Source organism: Scyliorhinus torazame, chromosome 22, assembly GCF_047496885.1.
Source record: "Scyliorhinus torazame isolate Kashiwa2021f chromosome 22, sScyTor2.1, whole genome shotgun sequence".
Lineage (NCBI taxonomy): Eukaryota > Metazoa > Chordata > Chondrichthyes > Carcharhiniformes > Scyliorhinidae > Scyliorhinus > Scyliorhinus torazame.
In genome coordinates this window covers 7,195,492-7,215,584 of record NC_092728.1, presented here as the reverse complement: position 1 = coordinate 7,215,584, position 20,093 = coordinate 7,195,492, and the positions used below count along the sequence as shown (strand labels likewise).

The 20,093-nt window shown below is 54.2% G+C and overlaps 1 protein-coding gene across 1 annotated transcript in view; it reads left to right on the top strand.

Annotated features, from left to right (window-relative positions):
• The first annotated feature begins 8,057 nt into the window (after positions 1-8,057).
• The window catches only part of LOC140398891 (cyclin-dependent kinase 16-like), a 237,160-nt gene continuing 225,124 nt past the window's right edge, over positions 8,058-20,093 (top strand). Inside the window, exon 1 of the mRNA XM_072487845.1 lies at positions 8,058-8,211. The gene's annotated coding sequence lies outside the window, so the exon portion shown is untranslated. The remainder of the gene's footprint in view (positions 8,212-20,093) is intronic.

Genomic DNA, 20,093 nt, shown 5'->3' with positions numbered 1-20,093 from the left:
GGGCCCCAATGGCAGGGCCAGCGTTTATTTCTCGCCCCTAGTTGGCAAGTCATGTTGCAGCTGTATAGAACCTTAGTTCGGCTACACATGGAGTCTACTGCTCAATTCTGGTCGCCACACTACCAGAAGGATGTGGAGGCTTTAGAGAGGGTGCAGAGGCGATTTACCAGAATGTTGCCTGGTATGGAGGGCATTAGCTATGAGGAGCGGTTGAATAAACTCGGTTTGTTCTCACTGGAACGACGGAGGTTGAGGGGCGACCTGATAGAGGTCTACAAAATTATGAGGGGCATAGACAGAGTGGGTAGTCAGAGACTTTTCCCCAGGGTAGAGGGGTCAATTACTAGGGGGCAGAGGTTTAAGGTGCGAGGGGCAAGGTTTAGAGTAGATGTACGAGGCAAGTTTTTTACGCAGAGGGTAGTGGGTGCCTGGAACTCGCTACCGGAGGAGGTGGTGGAAGCAGGGACGATAGGGACATTTAAGGGGCATCTTGACAAATACATGAATAGGATGGGAATAGAGGGATACGGACCCAGGAAGTGTAGAAGATTGTAGTTTAGTCGGGCAGCATGGTCGGCACGGGCTTGGAGGGCCGAAGGGCCTGTTCCTGTGCTGTACATTTCCTCGTTCTTTGTTCTAAGTGGCCTTGTGAAGCCGCCTTCTTCAGTACAGCGAAGTGTCTCGCCAGGGCCGCTTCAGGGGGCGGCTCAGAGTCGGCCACATTGCTGCTCGGGAGGGGGGGGGGGTCTGGAGTCACAGGTAGGCCAGACCGGGGTAAGGACAGCAGATTTCCCCTTCCCTAAAAGGGGCACTAATGAGTAGGATGAGCTTTTTGTTCACAACGATAAGCTGGTCGTCCCAGGGAGGCCACGGATGAACGATAAAGAAGCAACAGTGAGATGAGAAAAGCCTAACTTTGCGCAGCAAGTGGTGAGGAGGTGGGATGCACTGCCAGAGCGCGTGACGGAGGCGGATTCTACGGTGCAAGGGGAATTGGAGGGGCACTTGAGGAAGCTGGCGGTAAACTATTTACAAATGCGACGTGTCGCTCCCGGTACAACCCTAGCTGAGAGGACTAACCACACCAGGCCCCGTTTCTGGGTTTACGTTTATGTGAACTCATAACCAGCCCCAGGTGGTTGGGTTCTGCTCCCTATCTGGGAAGCTCGTGTTCCGTGATCCCACGGGGAGACCAAACATGGGGGGGGCGATTCTCCGAGCGCCGGGCTGGAGAATCGGCGCAACCGCGCCTCGACGCTCGACGCCAGCTCGCGGTTCTCCACGTTTGACGCGGCGCCGCTGGAATCGGCAGGGCCGCCGATTCTCCGGCCTGGATGGGCCGAGCGGATACGACAGAGTCCCGCCGGCGCTGTTCACCCCTGGTCGCTGCCGCCGGGATCTCTGTGGGAATGGTCAGGGGGCGGCCTGTGGGGGGGCCTCCGATGGGGCCTGGCCCGCGATCAGGGCCCACCGATCGGCGGGCCGGTCCCCCCCTCCCCTCCCCGGGCCTACTTCCCTGCGCGGCCGGCCCCCGAACACCGACGCCATGTTGAGTCGGGGCCGGCGCGCTGAAGAAGTCCCTCGCGCATGCGGGGGTTGGCGCGGCCCAACTGCGTACGCGCGGGTTGGCGCGGCGCCCATTTGGCGCCGGGACGGGAGGCTGGAGCGGCGTGAACCGCTCCAGCGCCGTGTTGGCCCCCTGTGGGGGACAGAATCGGTCGTCCCCGCGCCCGTTTCGCGCCGTCGTGAAACACGGTGGGTTTCACTCCCCACACGCACCATCCCAGCCAACACAATGGCTGGAAGGAGAGCGGCACCAAGGTTCGCGGACGCAGAGCTCGAGGCCCCCTTGGACTCCGTGGAGCAGAGGAGGGTGACCCAGTACCCCGGCCCGGGAAGAAGGCTGCCAGCCGCCGCCGTTCTCCGTGCCTGGGCGCAGGCGGCAGAGGCCGTGAGCGCAACACTGCCGGACGGGCCAGAAGTGACGGAAAAGCCAGCACGACCTCCTCAGGGCGGCCAGGGTGAGCCGGCAGCTCTGTGCCCCTGGCACTAACCCCCCTCCCACACACCCGTAACCGTGGAAGGTCAGGGTGCCCGTCACTTTGACGGCCACGTGGAGCGGGTGTCCTCCCCCATTCCCCTGAGATGCCAGTTGTGCCATTGTCTGGCAGATATGTCACACTGCCTCTCTGCTCTGCCGAGTCTCCGGTGGCATGCCCCGTCCGGCAGCTCCTCCAATGATAAGCGCTGCCGATACACAGGAGACCTCACGCGGCGCCTCCTTGGCACCGCCTCCTCCTTGGCCTGTTGGGCAGCTCGCTCTCCATCCTGGGCGGCTGCTTCCTGCCCCACTGCTGCCCGCTCCATTGCTGCAGCTTCCTCCTCCTTGAGCAGCACCCTCTCGTACAGCAGCAGGGCATCCCCCAGGGCTGCAGCGACCAGCAGGAAGGCCACCATTGCTGGATGAATTCCAATATCCATTGTGTGTGTGTGAGTGACAGTGTGTGTGAGTGACAGTGTGTGTGTGTATGCGTGTGTGAGATGTGTGTGAGTGTGAGTGAATGTGTGAGATTTGTGTGAGTGTGTGTGTGTGAGTGTGAGTATGTGTGACTGAATGTAAGAGATGTGTGTGAGTGTCTGTGAGATGTGTATGTGAGTGTGTGTGTGTGAAAATGTGTGTCGATGTGAGTGTGTCAGTGTGTGTGACTGTGTCAGTGTGTGTCTGAGTGTGCCAGTGAGTGTGTGTGTGTGTCAGTGTGTGTGTACCAGTGTGTGTGAATGAGAGTGTGTGTCAGTGTGGGTGTGTGGGTGTCAGTGGGCTTGTGTGTGTTACAGTGGGTGTGTGAGTGAGTGTGTGTGTCAGTGTGTGTGTGTGTGTGAGCTGGTGCTGTTTGTGTGTGTGTGTCAGTGTGTGTGTGTCAGTGTGTGTACCAGTGTGTGTGAGTGTGGGCTGGTGCTGTTTATGTGTGTGTGTGTGTGTGTGTGAGTGTGTGTGTGCACCAGTGTGTGAGAGTGTGAGCTGGTGCTGTTTACGTGTGCGTGTGTGCGCCAGTGCGTGCACCAGTGTGCGTGAGTGTGAGCTGGTGCTGTTTAAGTGTGTGTGTGTGAGTGTGTGTGTGCACCAGTGTGTGTGAGTGTGAGCTGGTGCTGTTTAAGTGTGTGTGTCAGTGAGTGTGTGCACCAGTGTGTGTGAGTGTGAGCTGGTACTGTTTAAGTGTGTGTCTTTGTGTGTGCCAGTGTGTGTACCAGTGTGCGTGAGTGTGAGCTGGTGCTGTTTAAGTGTGTCAGTGAGTGTGTGTACCAGTGTGCGTGTGTGAGCTGGTGCTGTTTAAGTGTGTGTGTGTGTCAGTGTGTGCACCAGTGTGCGTGAGTGTAAGCTGGTGCTGTTTAAGTGTGTGTGTGTGCCAGTGTGTGTGCCAGTGTGCGTGAGTGTGAGCTGGTGTTGTTTAAGTGTGTCAGTGAGTGTGTGCACCAGTGTGTGTGTGAACTGGTGCTGTTTAAGTGTGTCAGTGAGTGTGTGTACCAGTGTGCGTGTGTGAGCTGGTGCTGTTTAAGTGTGTGTATGTCAGTGAGTGTGTGCACCACTGTGTGTGAGCTGGTGCTGTGTAAGTATGTGTGTGTGAGTGAGTGTGTCAGTGTGTGTGAGTGTGAGCTGGTGCTTTTTAAGTGTGTGAGTGAGTGTGTGAGTGTGAGCTGGTGTTGTTTCAGTGTGTGTGAGTGAATGAGTGTGTGTGAGTGTGAGCTGGTGTTGTTTAAGTGTGTGTGAGTGAGTGTGTCAGTGTGTGTCAGTGTGAGCTGGTGCTGTTTAAGTGTGTGTGTGAGTGGCACTGTGTGTGAGTGTGAGCTGGTGCTGTTTAAGTGTGTGTGAGAGTGAGTGTGTGTGAGTGTGAGCTGGTACTGTTTAAATGTGTGTGTGTGAATGAATGTGTCAGTGTGTGTGAGTGTGAGCTGGTGCTGTTTAAGTGTGTGTGTGTGAGTGAGTGTGTCAGTGTGGGTGAGTGTGAGCTGGTTAAGTATGTTTGTGAGTGAGTGTCAGTGTGTGTGAGTGTAAGCTGGTGCTGTTTACGTGTGTGTGTGTGTGAGTGAGTGTGTCAGTGTGTGTGAGTGTGAGCTGGTGCTGTTTAAGTGTGAGGGAGTGTGTGTGAGTGTGACCAGATGCTGTTAAAGTGTGTGTGTGTGTGAGAGAGTGTGTCAGTGTGTGTGAGTGTGAGCTGGTGCTGTTTAAGTGTGTGTGTGAGAGTGAGTGTGTCAGTGTATGTGAGTGTGAGCTGTTGCTGTTTAAGTGTGTGTGTGAGTGAGTGTGTCAGTGTGTGTGAGTGTGAGCTGGTGTTGTTTAAGTGTGTGCGTGTGAGTGAGTGTGTCAGTGTGTGTGAGTGTCAACTGGTGCTGTTTAAGTGTGTGTGTCAGTGTGTGTTGAGTGTCAGCTGGTGCTGTTTAAGTGTGTGTGTGAGAGTGAGTGTGTCAGTGTGTGAGTGTGAGCTGGTACTGTTTAAGTGTGTGTGTGAGAGTGAGTGTGTCAGTGTGTGAGTGTGAGCTGGTGCTGTTTAAGTGTGAGTGAGTGTGTGTGAGTGTGAGCAGATGCTGTTTAAGTGTGTGTGAGAGAGTGTGTCAGTGAGTGTGAGCTGGTGCTGTTTAAGTGTGTGTGTGTGAGAGAGTGTCAGTGTGTGTGAGTGTGAGCTGGTGCTGTTTGTGTGTGTGTGCGTGTGCCAGTGTGTGTACCAGTGTGCGTGAGTGTGAGCTGGTGTTTAGTGTGTCAGTGAGTGTGTGTACCAGTGTGTGTGTGTGAGCTGGTGCTGTTTAAGTGTGTGTGTGTCAGTGAGTGTGTGCACCAGTGTGTGTGAGTGTGAGCTGGTGCTGTTTAAGTGTGTGTGTGTGAGTGAGTGTGTCAGTGTGTGTGAGTGTGAGCTGGTGCTTTTTAAGTGTGTGTGTGTGTGAGTGAGTGTGAGCTGGCGTTTAAGTGTGTGCGTGAGTGAGTGAGTGTGTGTGAGTGTGAGCTGGCGTTGTTTAAGTGTGTGTGAGTGGGTGTGTCAGTGTGTGTGAGTGTGAGCTGGTGTTGTTTAAGTGTGTGTGTGAGTGAGTGTGTCAGTGTGAGCTGGTGCTGTTTAAGTGTGTGTGTGAGAGTGAGTGTGTCAGTGTGTGTGAGTGTGAGCTGGTGCTGTTTAAGTGTGTGTGTGTGAGAGTGAGTGTGTCAGCGCGTGTGAGTGTGAGCTAGTGTTGCTTAAGTGTGTGTGTGTGAGTGTGTCAGTGTGTGTCAGTGTGAGCGGGTGCTGTTTAAGTGTGTGAATGTGTCAGTGTGTGTGAGTGTGAGCTGGTGCTGTTTAAATGTGTGTGAGTGTGAGCTGATGCTGTTTAAGTTTGTGGGTGGGTGTGTCAGTGTGGGTGAGTGTGAGCTGGTGCTGTTTAAGTGTGTGTGTGTGTGTGTGAGTGTGTCAGTGTGTGTGAGTGTGAGCTGGTGCTGTTTAAGTGTGTGTGAGTGAGTGTGTCAGTGTGTGTGAGTGAGCTGGTGCTGTTTAAGTGTGTGTGTGAGAGAGTGTCAGTGTGTTTGAGTGTGAGCTGGTGCTGTTTAAGTGTGTATGTGTGAGTGAGTGTGTCAGTGTGTGTGAGTGTGAGCTGGTGCTCTTTAAGTGTGTGTGTGCGAGTGAGAGTCAGTGTGTGTGAGTGTGAGCTGGTGCTGTTTAAGTGTGTGAGTGAGTGTGAGCTGGTGCTGTTTAAGTGTGCGTGTGTGTGTGAGAGAGTGCGTCCGTGTGTGTGAGTGTGAGCTGGTGCTGTTTAAGTGTGTGTGTGTGAGAGAGTGTGTCAGTGTGTGTGAGTGTGAGCTGGTGCTGTTTAAGTGTGTGTGTCAGTGTGTGTGAGTGTGAGCTGGTGCTGTTTAAGTGTGTGTGTGTGAGAGTGAGTGTGTCAGTGTATGTGAGTGTGAGCTGTTGCTGTTTAAGTGTGTGTGTGAGTGAGTGTGTGTGAGTGTGAGCTGGTGTTGTTTAAGTGTGTGCGTGTGAGTGAGTGTGTCAGTGTGTGTGAGTGTCAACTGGTGCTGTTTAAGTGTGTGTGTCAGTGTGTGTTGAGTGTCAGCTGGTGCTGTTTAAGTGTGTGTGTGAGAGTGAGTGTGTCAGTGTGTGAGTGTGAGCTGGTACTGTTTAAGTGTGTGTGTGAGAGTGAGTGTGTCAGTGTGTGTGAGTGTGAGCTGGTGTTGTTTAAGTGTGTGTGAGTGTGAGCTGGTGCTGTTTAAGTGTGTGTGTGTGAGTGAGTGTGTCAGTGTGTGTGTGTGTGTGAGTGAATGTGTCAGTGTATGTGTGTGAGTGCGAGCTGGTGCTGTTTAAGTGTGTGTGTGAGTGAGTGTGTCAGTGTGTGTGTGTGTGAGTGAGTGTCAGTGTGTGTGAGTGTGAGCTGGTGCTGTCTAAGTGTGTGTGAGTGTGTGTGTGAGTGTGTGTGTAAGTGGTAGCCGGTGCTGTCTAAGTGTGTGTGTGAGAGAGTGAGTGTGTCAGTGTGTGTGAGTGTGAGCTTGTGCTGTCTAAGTGTGTGTGTGCGTAAGAGTCAGTGCGTGTGAGTGTGAGCTGGTGCTGTTTAACAGTGTGTGTGTGAGTGTGAGCTGGCGCTGTTTAACTGTGTGTGTGTGTGAGTGAGTGTGTCAGTGTGAGTGTGAGCTTGTGCTGCCTAAGTGTGTGTGTGAGTGAGTGTCAGTGTGTGTGAGTGTGAGCTGGTGCTGTTTAAGTGTGTGTGAGTGAGTGTGTCAGTGTGTGTGTGAGTGAGTGTGTCAGTGTGTGTGTGTGAGTGAGTTTGTGTGAGTGTGAGCTGGTGCTGTGTAAGTGTGTGTGTGAGTGAGTGTGTCAGTGTGTGTGTGTCAGTGTGTGCGTGTGAGTGTGAGCTGGTGCTGTCTAAGTGTGTGTGTGAGCGAGTGTGTCCGCGTGTGTGTGTGAGTGAGTGTGTCAGTGTGAGTGTGAGCTTGTGCTGCCTAAGTGTGTGTGTGTGAGTGTGTCAGTGTGTGTGAGTGTGAGCTGGTGCTGTTTAAGTGTCTGTGAGTGAGTGTGTCAGTGTGTGTGTGAGTGAGTGTGTCAGTGTGTGTGTGTCAGTGAGTGTGTGTGAGTGTGAGCTGGTGCTGTTTAAGTGTGTGTGTGTGTGTGAGTGTGTCAGAGCGTGTCAGTGTGTGAGTGTGAGCTGGTGCTGTCTAAGTGTGTGTGTGTGAGTGAGTGTGTCAGTGCGTGTGTGTGTGAGTGAGTGTTTCAGTGTGTGTGTGTCTGTGTGTGTGTCCGAGTGAGTGTGTGTGTCAGTGTGTGTGTGTGTGAGTGAGTGTGTGTGAGTGAGTGTGTCAGTGTGTGTGTGTGTGAGTGAGTGTGTCAGTGTGTGTGTGTCTGTGTGTGTGTCCGTGTGTGTGTGTGAGTGAGTGTGTGTGTCTATGTGTGTGTGTGTGAGTGAGTGTGTCAGTGTGTGTGAGTGAGTGTGTGTGTGTGTGAGTGAGTGTGTCAGTGTGTGAGTGTGTCAGTGTGTGTGTGAGTGTGTCAGTGTGTGTGTGTGTGTGAGTGTGAGTGCTGTTTGCCGCTGGGGAATGTGTGAATGTGTGGAAGCTGCAGTGACAGATGTCGGTGCTGCTGTTAATGTCAGCCAGCCCTTCCTGCCCCAGCCCGCTGTGCATCGGGACTCCTGCTTCCCGGTGCCGGAGAGAGAGGGAGGGTGGGTAGAGTGTTGGATAAGGACTACAACTCCCAACCTGCAGAATTCCAGCTCCGCGCACTCACCCACCCCCCACCCGCCAGTCCCCGGCATCTGAGACCCATCCAACATGGGCAGGGGATGAGGGGGATGAGGGGGAGCTGGCATGGCCAACCACCCCCTCCCAGACCTCCAGGAGTGGGCATCTAAACCTGGCACAAAACGCTGAGCCGGCCAGGCAGCTGCTCGCTGAGCGGCTGACGGTCAGGAACGAGAGCCGATATAACTCAGCTCCTCACGCCCCTCGCGTCTCCCTCCCCTGTATCCATAGTGGCAGGTTCCCAGCCTGCAGCTGTTCAATGGAATCTGGAGTGGACCAAGGCAGGGAGAAGGGGAAGGGAGGGGGGTGGGGAGGAGGGAGAGAGAGAGCGGCTGCCGCTGTTGTTTAATAATACATGATCGGGAGCCGCACAGACCGAGCAGGCAGCCCCCGGAGGGACGGATGCAGGAATGCCCCTCTTGTCGCTCTGAGGCTGCCTCGGCGGCACGGAGTGTGGTGCGCAGTGCTGGGTGAGTTCACGCAGAGCCTTTCCCTCCACATTCTCCCCCTCCCTCCACCCCTCCCTCCCCCTCCACCTCTCCCTCCTCCTCGCAGCCGGGGCTGCAGGCTGCTGGAGACTCTCCCCTCTCTCAGTGTGTGTGTTTGCGCAGTGACAATGTCAGGGGATTACTGGGAGCCTGATCGGCAAATCCTTTCTCTCTCCCCTTCCCCCTCTCCCTGACTCCCAACTCCGCAACCCCTTTACACACACACACACAGACAGTCTCATACACCCACCCACACATACCCCCCACACACACACTCTCACACACAGACAGACCGTCTCATACACCCACCCACACATACCCCCCACACACACACTCTCACACACAGACAGTCTCATACACCCACCCACACGTACCCCCCTTCCACACACACACACAGCCTCATACACCCACCCATACATACCCCCACACACTCACACACACATACACCCGTCCACAACCACACACACCCACACATTCACACACAGTCGCAGACACCCACACACACTCCAACCCAATCCCTCCGTTCTCCACCTCAGCAGAAAGCAGCAGGTTACAGCCCAGGGTGCTCTCTTTTGGTTCGACATGTAACAAGACAACAATTTCACAGCTCGTGCTTCCTCATCCTCCTCGTTTTGCCGTTAAGCGTGCCCGCTGCTGGGTAATGTTTAGTGTGTGCGTGTGTGCGCTTTTTCAAACCTAACTTTGAGCAATGTGAGGCCAGCAGTCCAGTACTATTCATTGTTGACACAGTGGCAGCCACCAGCCAGCTCCTCAGTGCGCAGGCGTCACGGTTCTCTTAAAGGGCAAGGGGTTGCCCTTTTTTAATGTATATTCCATTATATATTACACCCTTCCTGTAACCCTGCACATTCTTCCTGTTCAGCTCACAGTCTAAATTCCTCCGAGATGCAGCTGAGGTGGAAGGCCATGATCAATGCGCGGGGCAATGGGGGATTAGGGCGGTGAGGAGCCGTGCGGGGGGAGGGGGCGTGCAGTGGGCTAGGGGGGAGTGCCCTTTAAGAGGATTGGCGCAGACTCGACGGGCCAAATGCTCCGGCACCGTAGGGATTCTGCGGACTGACCCTGCCTCCACCCTGCCCTCCGCTAGCGCCGATTCCAGATGCCGACCGCTCGCTGCCTGAAAAGGTTTCTCCTCCCTCACCGTCGTTTCTCTCGGCTCAAATCTGAGTCGCAGCTTCTCCAGTCCATCCACGGACCGTCCCACACTCTCTCCCTCTCTCTCTATACCGGCAAGTCTACATACAGAGTGCTGGGGATCAGGATAGATGGATGTTCAATGGCCAGCGCAGAGACAATGGGCCGAAGGGCCTCTTTCCGTGTTATTACAAGCTCGATGCCCGGAGTTCTCCGGATTCTGCAAACATGCCGGCTGCCCCCTTTCCCATGCTCCCAATGGTGGGGGGGGCTTCAGTGGGAATTCCCATTGACAATGGCGGGAACAGGGATTCCCACCGACAACAAACAGCGAGGTGCCTCCCGCCATGGGGAAGCATGTGGGGGAATCGGAGAATGCCTGTCTCTCTCTGTCTCTCTCTCTGCCTCTTTCTCTCTGTCTCTGTCGCTCTCTCTCTCTCTCTGTCTCTCTCCCTGCCTCTTTCTCTCTGTCTCTGTCTCTCTCTCTCTCTCTCTGTCTCTCTCTCTGCCTCTTTCCCTCTGTCTCTGTCTCTCTCTCTACCTTTCTCTCTGCCTCGGTCTCTCTCTTGTCTCTCTCTTGTCTCTCTCTGTCTGTCTCTCTCTCTGTCTCTCTCTCTCTCTCTCTCTCTCTCTGTCTCTCTCTCTCTCTCTCTCTGTCTCTCTCTGTCTCTCTCTGTCTCTCTCTCTCTCTGTCTCTCTCTCTGTCTCTCTCTCTCTCTCTGTTCATCTCTCTCTGTCTGTCTGTCTCTCTCTGACTCTCTGTCTCTCCCTCTCTCTCTCTCTGTCTCTCTCTCTCTCCCTGTCTCTCTGTCTCTCTCTCCCTCTCTGTCTGCCTGTATCTCTCTCTGTCCATCTCTGTCTGTCTCTCCTGACTCTCTCTCTGTCTCTCCCTCTCTGTCTGTCTCTCTCTGTCTGTCTCTCTCTCTGTCTCTGCCTCTCTCTGTTTCTCTTTCTGTGTCTCTGTCTCTCTCTGTGTGTCTCTCTCTCTGTCTATCTCTCTCTGTCTGTCGCTCTCTGACTCTCCCTCTCTGTCTCTCGGTCTCTCTTTGTGTCTCTTTCTGTGTCACTGTGTCTCTCTCTCTCTGTCTCTCTCTCTCTCTCTCTCTGTCTCTCTCACTCTGCCTCTGTCTCTGTGTCTCTCCCTCTCTGTCTGTCTCTCTCTGTCGGTCTCTCTGTCTGTCTCTCTCTCTCTGTCTCTCTCTGTCTCTGTGTCTCTCGCTCTCTGTCTGTCTCTCTCTGTCTCTGTCTCTGTCGCTCTCTCTCTCTGTCTCTCTCTCTGTCTCTCTCTGTCTCTCTCTCTCTGTCTCCGACTGGGGCTGAACCAGTGTTTTATAACAATTAAAGGTAACCTCCTTGCTCTGGTACTCCATGCCCAGGTTAATAAAGCCCAGGATTATGTTCATGTCGTTAACGGAGCTCTCGAGCTGTTCTGCCACTTCTGTCTCAGTGGCAGCATCCTCAGTGCTGAGGGGCTGTGAGCTCTTAAAGGGGAAGGCACGGCCTTTTAATAAATACATATCATGGTGACTTGTACAGCTGTTCAGTACCGCAGCTTATTATAGGGGCGGCTGATTGAATTTAGTACGCAGTGTCTTTCTTTTAAGAGGTTTTTGGTTTTGCTTTTAAAAGGCGATGTTGGCAGTGCAGTGCGGTGGAATGTCAGTGAGTTCCCACTGCCTCCTCGCTGTTTGGGAATGCACAATGCAAGGCACACTGAATCGCAGCAGGTCGCTGAGAATGGTGTTGGTGGGGGGAGGGCCTGCAGGGGGAGGGCTGCGTCCTCCCTCTCCACCAGAGCACTCCTGGGAGATCAGGGTTCATGGCCAATAAGGCTGCTGAAGTCATGAAGTTTGAAGGCAAACCTTTGTTTCTGCAATAATCTTGCTCCTCACACACTCGCACTCGTTCGCTCACTCACTGTGCCAAGGTGCCTGCATTCAAGGTGGGGGGGGGGGGGTCCAGGGAGCCACCCTGCCCTGTCCCTGACCACTCGGGGGCCTCCGATAGCCTGCTAGACCTCCCCTCAGCCGTTCCGCCTGATCTACGTTTGTCTGGACCAGCCCCCGGAGGTAACCATCCCCCTGGGGATGCCCGTAGATGCCGGGAGTCTGATAGATCCCGGGTCAGCGAGTCTAAGCGGGTTTTAAACCTGCTTAGGCTTGCGAAGCTTGGTCACCCCTCTCACTCCCCACTCCCCTATCTCTGTAACTTCTTCCAGTCCCTACAACCCTTTGATTTGATTTGATTTATTGTCACACGTACCAAAGTACAGTGAAAAGTATTTTTCTGCGGCCGAGGGAATGTACATAGTACGTAAAAGAATAATCGACAGAGAACATTGACAAATGATACATCGACAAACAGTGATTGGTTACAGTGCAGAACAATTGGCCAAACAAAGCAAATACGTGAGCAAGAGCAGCATAGGGTGTCGTGAATAGTGTTCTGACAGGGAACAGATCAGTCCGAGGGGGAGTCGTTGAGGAGTCTTGTAGCTGTGGGGAAGAAGCTGTTCCTATGTCTGGATGTGCGGGTCTTCAGACTTCTGTACCTTCTGCCTGATGGAAGGGTCTGGAAGAAGGCAATGCCTGGGTGGGAGGGGTCTCTGATAATGCTGTCTGTCTTCCTGAGGCAGCGGGAGGTGCAGACAGAATCAATGTGTGGTTGGCAAGCTTGTGTAATGCGCTGGACTGAGTTCACCACACTCTGCAGTTTCTTGCAATCTTGGACTGAACAGTTGCCATACCAGGCTGCGATGCAGCCGGATAGGATGCTCTCTATCGCACATCTGTAGAGGTTTGTCAGAGTCGATGCAGACATGTTAAATTTCTTTAGCTTCCGTAGGAAGTAAAGACGTTGTTGAGCTTTCTTGACTGTTGCATCAACGTGAGTGGACCAGGACAGACTGTTGGTGATGGTGACCACCAGGAACTTAAAGCTGTCAACCATCTCCACTTCGGAGCCATTGATGCAGTCGGGAGTGTGTGTAGCGTCTCCACCTGCTTCTCTGTCTCTTTCTTTACCAGGACCGCACACTACGTGTCCTGATAAGCCTTCTCATACTGGGATTGAAAACTGCTTAAATGCGCCAGACAAGACTGGTGACCCCGTTTGGCGTCAGCCACCTCTTCGTCCTTGGCTTCTAACTGCCTTTTCAATTCCAGGTTCTCTTTTTCCATCTCGCATACATCGATTTTACTCATACGATGTATCCCTTCTATTTCTTTTCGGAGCGTCCTGACGACCTCCTCTGTGCCTCGCAATTGTGCCATACAGGACATGATTGCCATCGGCTTGCGCGCTTTTGCTAAGCTTTTCTTATGAATTTCACTCATGTTCTCCCACCAAGTATGCCCTATACTTCCGGGACCTGAGTCGTCATTATTACAGAAACCGCTCCACACGGGCCATCCTTTGCCCTGCAGAAATTTCCGAATTTCCACTTCCCAAATGGGACACTGTCCCACTTTAATGCTGCTGATCGGTGCAACCGCAAATTCTTCGGGGTTCATGAGGCGTTGCATTGCCTGAATGGCCTGCATGGCCATCTCTCTTATCTGCTCGCTACGTTCAAATTTGGAACAGGGGGCTAAGGTGGTGTCGTAGATGCGGGTACTGCTTGCGCTAATTTCCGAAAATACAGACTTCCGACAGTTATGATGCAACAAAATCTATCAGTTTTACCTTATAACCCTGTTAGTTACGCATGCATACACACACTTCCGAATTGTGAATTATTAACCAGAACCGCTTGAACACTTGTGGTTTTTTTTTTTTGCTTCCAATTGGATTCTATTCAAATTTCTGGGGTTCTCCCGGAGTGGTTTTCCACTTCTATGTCGGGTCCCACCAGAGTCGCCAATTATGTTGCTCTTTTTAGCCTTAGTTTATTAGCTCTGATTATGTCACCTTTGCTCACGAGTCGCCAGGTATCTTTCTGATACCGCCACGTGGTTCAAGCTCGAGTTATGATTAATAAGTCAGCACACCGCTTAGTAAGATTGAAATCAACGGTCATTTATTATGTACAGCAATAAATACTTACACAATAATCCTACTATCTATATCAAAACCTACCACTACTGGCCAATACTTAACTTTAGGAGATGGCCCACCAGGTCAGGGAAACGAATGGTTTATCGAATTGGATCTGGCCTGCGGGATTCAAAAGGCTGGTACGGGTCGATGGCTAGGAATCTCTATCGGGTAGCGATCGCTGGAGTCAGACTTACTGTTTCTGGTCGATGTTCTTGCGAAGGTCGCGAGCCGGAGAAGAAGGGAGAGAGAGAGAGATCTGAACCTTGCCCCTCACTTTATAGGGCCCAGGGGCTTCCCGCCTCTCGGGGCGGCCCTTGACCCTGAGTCCCAAGTGATTGGATTTGTTCCCAATCACTGGGTTCGATACGTCCAATAACGGGGCGATTCCCCGATCGGGGGGTGGTCGTTCACCTGCCTTTGTTTCGGCTACTGCAGGCGCCGACAGGTCTGGCCCGGCATTCAATTGCTAATATGTTGCAATTGTTCCCGGGGATAGCCGATTAAACTGCAGATGTCTGTGTTGATGTGCTGCTAATGGTCTTGAGTATCGATCTGGGCCGACTTCCCCAGAGCCAAATACGCTATTCTGTCTGCAGCTGTCCGTTTGTGAACTGTTGGCTGCTTTTCCCATCAGCCTTTTCGGTTAGCCATTTTAGATCGGGTTTTGGCCAAATTAATAGGGAATCAGCCATTTTAGGTGGCTACATTCACTACTGAGAACATTTATAATTCTGAATTCACCAAATGATCAAGAGACAGTCTTTTCATGGCAGAGCGATCAGCAGTACACCTGCTCTGTCTGGCTTCAGCTCCAACGCTGAAAATGAAACCAAAAACTCACTCTATAGCAGCCTGCTCAAAAATGAAAGTAAAAAGCTGACAGACAGCCCAGCTCCACCCACTCTCTGACATCACTGCAGTAGTAAACATCGATTTCTTAAAGGTACTCTCACTACAGATACTTATATACATACCCATTTATAAACACCCATTTCTTAAAGGTACTCTCACATGACAGTAGTCTGATTCGTCGTTGTTTGAGATACGGCCCACCACAGTCGGATCATCCGCAAACTTGGAGTTGGAGTTAAATCTTGCCACACAGTCATGTGTGTATAGGGAGTACAGTAGAGGACTGAGCACACATCTTTGCGGGGCCCCGGTGTTGAGGACTATCGTGGAGGAGGAGCTGTTGCCTATCCTGACAGATTGCGGTCTGTTGGTGAGGAAGTCGAGGATCCAGCTGCACAGGGAGGGGTCAAGTCCAAGATTGCGGAGTTTGGTTACTAGTCTTGTTGGGATAATGGTGTTAAAGGCGGAGCTGTAGTCTATAAACAGCAGTCTGACGTAGGTGTCCTTGTTGTCGAGGTGTTCGAGTGTTGATTGTAGAGCCAGGGAGATAGCATCTGCTGTGGACCGGTTGCGGTGATAGGCAAGCTGCAGTGGATCGAGACCGTGTGGGAGGCTGGCAGTGATCCGTCTCATGACTAGCCGCTCGAAGCATTTCATGATAACAGATGTCAGGGCCATCAGTCGGTAGTCGTTGAGGCAGGCTACCTTGTTCTTCTTTGGTGCTGGTATTATGGTGGTCTTCTTGAAGGAGGTGGGGACCTCAGAGCAGAGGAGAGAGGTGGTGAAGATATCTGCGAATACACTCGCCAGCTGGTCAGCGCAGGCTCTGAGTCCTCGCCCAGGGACTCCGTCGGGGCCCATCGCTTTCCGCGGATTCACTTTCAGGAAGGTAGCTCTTACCTCTGAGGCTGTAATAGTGGGTACGGGTGTGTCCAGGGGCAGGTGGCACTGATACATTGGCTGACTGCTCAAAGCGGGCATAGACCTTGTTCAGATCATCGGGTAGGGATGCTTCAGCCCCAGATATTCCTCCTGACCTTGCTTTATAGCCTGTCATCTCCTGTGAGCCCTGCTATAGTCAGCGTGTTAAGTAATAGGTTAAGCGACATTGCAATTAGTTGTCTCATTTATGTTAAGTATCCATTAATTGACACTGATTATGTAAAGGGGCTTCAGGCGGCCTCGGTTGGGTGATGTGTAGTCAGAGTTTTGTGCAAAGGCTGTTGGAATTAAATAAATGTGTTGGTGAAAAAGGAACAGAACTTTAGACTCTTCATATCACAGCAACTAAAACGCCTAACAGGGTGGGTTAGTGACGTTGGCCCGGGACTCGAGTTTGATGCGGTATTGTCTTTTTGCATCTCTGATGGCTTTCTGTACGTCAGACCTGGATTTCTTGTACCTCCCTATCTCTGTAACCTCCGCCAGCCCCTACACCCCTCCCTATCTCTGTAACCTCCTCCAGCCCCTACACCCCTCCCTATCCCTGTAACCTCCTCCAGCCCCTATACCCCTCCCTATCTCTGTAACCTCCTCCAGCCCCTACACCCCTCCCTATCTCTGTAACCTCCTCCAGCTCCTACACCCCTCCCTTTCTCTGTAACCTCCTCCAGCTCCTACACCCCTCCCTATCCCTGTAACCTCCTCAAGCCCCTACACCCCTCCCTATCTCTGTAACCTCCGCCAGCCCCTACACCCCTCCCTATCTCTGTAACCTCCTCCAGCCCCTACACTCATCCCTATCTCTGTAACCTCCGCCAGCCCCTACACCCCTCCCTTTCTCTGTAACCTCCTCCAGTCCCTACAATCCTCCCTATCTCTGTAACCTCCTCCAGCCCCTACACCCCTCCCTATCCCTGTAACCTCCTCCAGCCCCTACACCCCTCCCTATCTCTGTAACCTCCTCCAGTCCCTACAATCCTCCCTATCTCTGTAACCTCCTCCAGCCCCTACACCCATCCCTATCTCTGTAACCTCCTCCAGCCCCTACACCCTCCCTATCTCTGTAACCTCCGCCAGCCCCTACACCCCTCCCTATCTCTGTAACCTCCTCCAGCCCCTACACCCCTCCCTATCCCTGTAACCTCCTCCAGCCCGACACCCCTCCCTATCTCTGTAACCTCCTCCAGCCCCTACACCCCTCCCTATCCCTGTAACCTCCTCCAGCCCGACACCCCTCCCTATCTCTGTAACCTCCTCCAGCCCCTACACCCATCCCTATCTCTGTAACCTCCGCCAGCCCCTACACCCCTCCCTATCTCTGTAACCTCCTCCAGCCCATACATCCCTCCCTATCTCTGTAACCTCCTCCAGCTCCTACACCCCTCCCTATCTCTGTAACCTCCTCCCGCCCCTACACCCCTCCCTATCTCTGTAACCTCCTCCAGCCCCTACACCCCTCCCTATCTCTGTAACCTCCTCCCGCCCCTACACCCCTCCCTATCTCTGTAACCTCCTCCAGCCCCTACACCCCTCCCTATCTCTGTAACCTCTTCCAGCCCCTACACCCCTCCCTATCTCTGTAACCACCTCCAGCCCCTACACCCTCCCTATCTCTGTAACCTCCTCCAGCCCCTACACCCCTCCCTATCTCTGTAACCTCCTCCAGCCCCTACACCCCTCCCTATCTCTGTAACGTCCTCCAGCCCCTACACCCCTCCCTATCTCTGTAACCACCTCCAGCCCCTACACTCCCTCCCTATCCCTGTAACCTCCTCCAGCCCCTTCACCCCTCCCTATCTCTGTAACCTCCTCCAGCCCCTACACCCCTCCCTATCTCTGTAACCTCCTCCAGCCCCTACACTCCTCCCTATCTCTGTAACCTCTCCAGCCTCTACACCCCTCCCTATCTCTGTAACCTCCGCCAGCCCCGACACCCCTCCCTATCCCTGTAACCTCCTCCAGACCCTACACCCCTCCCTATCTCTGTAACCTCCTCCAGCCCCTACACCCTCCATATCTCTGTAACCTCCGCCAGCGCCGACACCCCTCCCTATCCCTGTAACCTCCTCCAGCCCCTCCACCCCTCCCTATCTCTGTAACGTCCTCCAGCCCCTACACCCCTCCCTATCTCTGTAACCTCCTCCAGCCCCTACACTCCTCCCTATCTCTGTAACCTCCTCCAGCCCCTACACCCTCCCTATCTCCGTAACCTCCTCCAGCCCCTACACTCCTCCCTATCTCTGTAACCTCCTCCAGCCCCTACACCCCTCCCTATCTCTGTAACCTCCTCCAGCCCCCACATCCCTCCCGATCTCTGTACCCTCCTCCAGCCCCTACACCCCTCCCTATCTCTGTAACCTCCTCCAGCCCCTACACCCCTCCCTATCTCTGTAACCTCCTCCAGCCCCTACACCCCTCCCTATCCCTGTAACCTCCTCCAGTCCCTACACCCTCCCTATCTCTGTAACCTCCTCCAGCCCCTACACCCTCCCTATCTCTGTAACCTACTCCAGCCCCTACACCCCTCCCTATCTCTGTAACCACCTCCAGCCCCTACACCCTCCCTATCTCTGTAACCTCCTCCAGCCCCTACACCCTCCCTATCTCTGTAACCTCCTCCAGCCCCTACACCCCTCCCTATCTCTGTAACCTCCTCCAGCCCCTACACCCCTCCCTATCTCTGTAACCACCTCCAGCCCCTACACCCTCCCTATCTCTGTAACCTCCTCCAGCCCCTACACCCCTCCCTATCTCTGTAACCTCCTCCAGCCCCTACACCCTCCCTATCTCTGTAACCTCCTCCAGCCCCTACACCCTCCCTATCTCTGTAACCTCCTCCAGTCCCTACACCCTCCCTATCTCTGTAACCTCCTCCAGCCCCTACACCCCTCCCTATCTCTGTAACCTCCTCCAGCCCCTACACCCTCCCTATCTCTGTAACCTCCTCCAGCCCCTACACCCCTCCCTATCCCTGTAACCTCCTCCAGCCCCTACACCCTCCCTATCTCTGTAACCTCCTCCAGCCCCTACACCCCTCCCTATCCCTGTAACCACCTCCAGCCCCTACACCCTCCCTACCTCTGTAACCTCCTCCAGCCCCTACACCCCTCCCTATCTCTGTAACCTCCTCCGGCCCCTACACCCTCCCTATCCCTGTAACCTCCTCCAGCCCGTCCGGGATCTCTGCACTCCTCTAATTCCGGCCTCTCCACCATCCCCCGATTCCATTCGCTTTAACAATTTGGAACATATGTGCCGGGATTCTCCGGTATCCGGCGGGCGGGCCGTACCGGCACCGAAGAGCGGCGTGAGCCACTCCGGTGTCAGACGCCGGAAGGTGCGGAATCCTCCGCCCCTTCGGGGGCTAGGCCGGCACTGGAGCGGTTGGCGCCGCGCGGGAGCGCCAGCGTGTTCCCAGAACCGCTGGCGTGATTCCTGCGCATGCGCAGGGGGTTTCTTCTCCGCGCCGCCCATAGTGGACCTTTATAGCGGCCGGCGCGGAGGGAATGAGTGCCGGTAAGAACCTTGTGTCATTTACGCCAGCGGGACAGGCCGGAAACGGGCGGCCACTCGGCCCATCGCGGAGCGGAGAATCACTGGGGGGGTGGAGGGGAGGGCGCTGCCAACGGCCCCCGACCGGCGCAACGCAATTCCCGGCCCACCAAAAAAACGGCGCCGGAGAATTCGGCAGCCGGCATCGGGGCGTGATTCACTCCGCCCCCCCCCCCCCCCCCCCCCCCCCGATTCTCTTCCCGGAGGGGGGGGAGGTCGGAGAATCCCACCCCAGGTTTCAACAAGAACAAAACAATATAACCAACACCCCCCCCCCCACCCCCCAACAACGAACCTCAGCCAACAAGGCTGACACAAACGGGACCACCTTCCCCCTGCCCCCTTTCCGCTGGTTCTCCTGCCCCTATCCCCCCCCCCCTTGCCTCCTTCCCCCCTCCTCCTGCCAACAGCTTAATTTTTCTCGAAGTAGTCGATGAACGGCTGCCTCCTCCGAGCAAACCCCTACAGCGATCCCCTCAAGGCAAATTTAATTTTTTCAAATCTGAGAAACCCCACCATGTGACTAACCCACACCCCTGACTTCAGAGGTTCCGAGTCCCTCCAACCCAGTAAGATCCATCTCCGTGCCACCAGGGAGGCAAAGGCCAGGGCAACGGCCTCTCTCACCCCCGGGCGGTCTCTCCCTCTCTTTGTCTTCCCCTCTCTCCCTCTGTCTCTCTCTCTCTCCCTGTTTCTCTCTGTCTCTCTGCCTCTCTCTCCCTGTCTATCTCACTGCCCCTCTCTCTCTGTTTGACTCTCTCTCCCTGTCTCCCTCTCGCCCTATCTCTGTCTCTTTCTCTCTTGCTCTCAGTCCCTGCGTCTCCCCTCCTCTCTATCTCTCTCTCTCCCTCTCTATCTCTCTCTCTCTCCCTCTCTATCTCTCTCTTTCCCTCTCCCTCTCTGGCTCTCTCTCCCTCTCTGGCTCGCTCTCCCTCTCTGGCTCGCTCTCTCTCCCTCTCTGGCTCTCTCTCCCTCTCTGGCTCTCTCTCCCTCTCTATCTCTCTCTCCCTCTCTATCTCTCTCTCTCTCCCTCTCTATCTCTCTCTCTATCTCTCTCTCCCTCGCTATCCCTCTCTCCCTGTCTATCTCTCTCTCTTTCTCTGTTTCTCTCTCCCTTTCTCTGTTTCTCTCTCCCTCGGTCTCTCTCAGTCTCTCTCTCTGTCTCTCTCTCTACCTGTTTCTCTGGGCAGCACAGTGGTAAGCATGGTTGCTTCACAGCGCCAGGGTCCCAGGTTCGATTTCCCCATTGGGTCACTGTCTGTGCGGAGTCTGCACATCCTCCCCGTGTGTGCGTGGGTTTCCTCCGGGTGCTCCGGTTTCCTCCC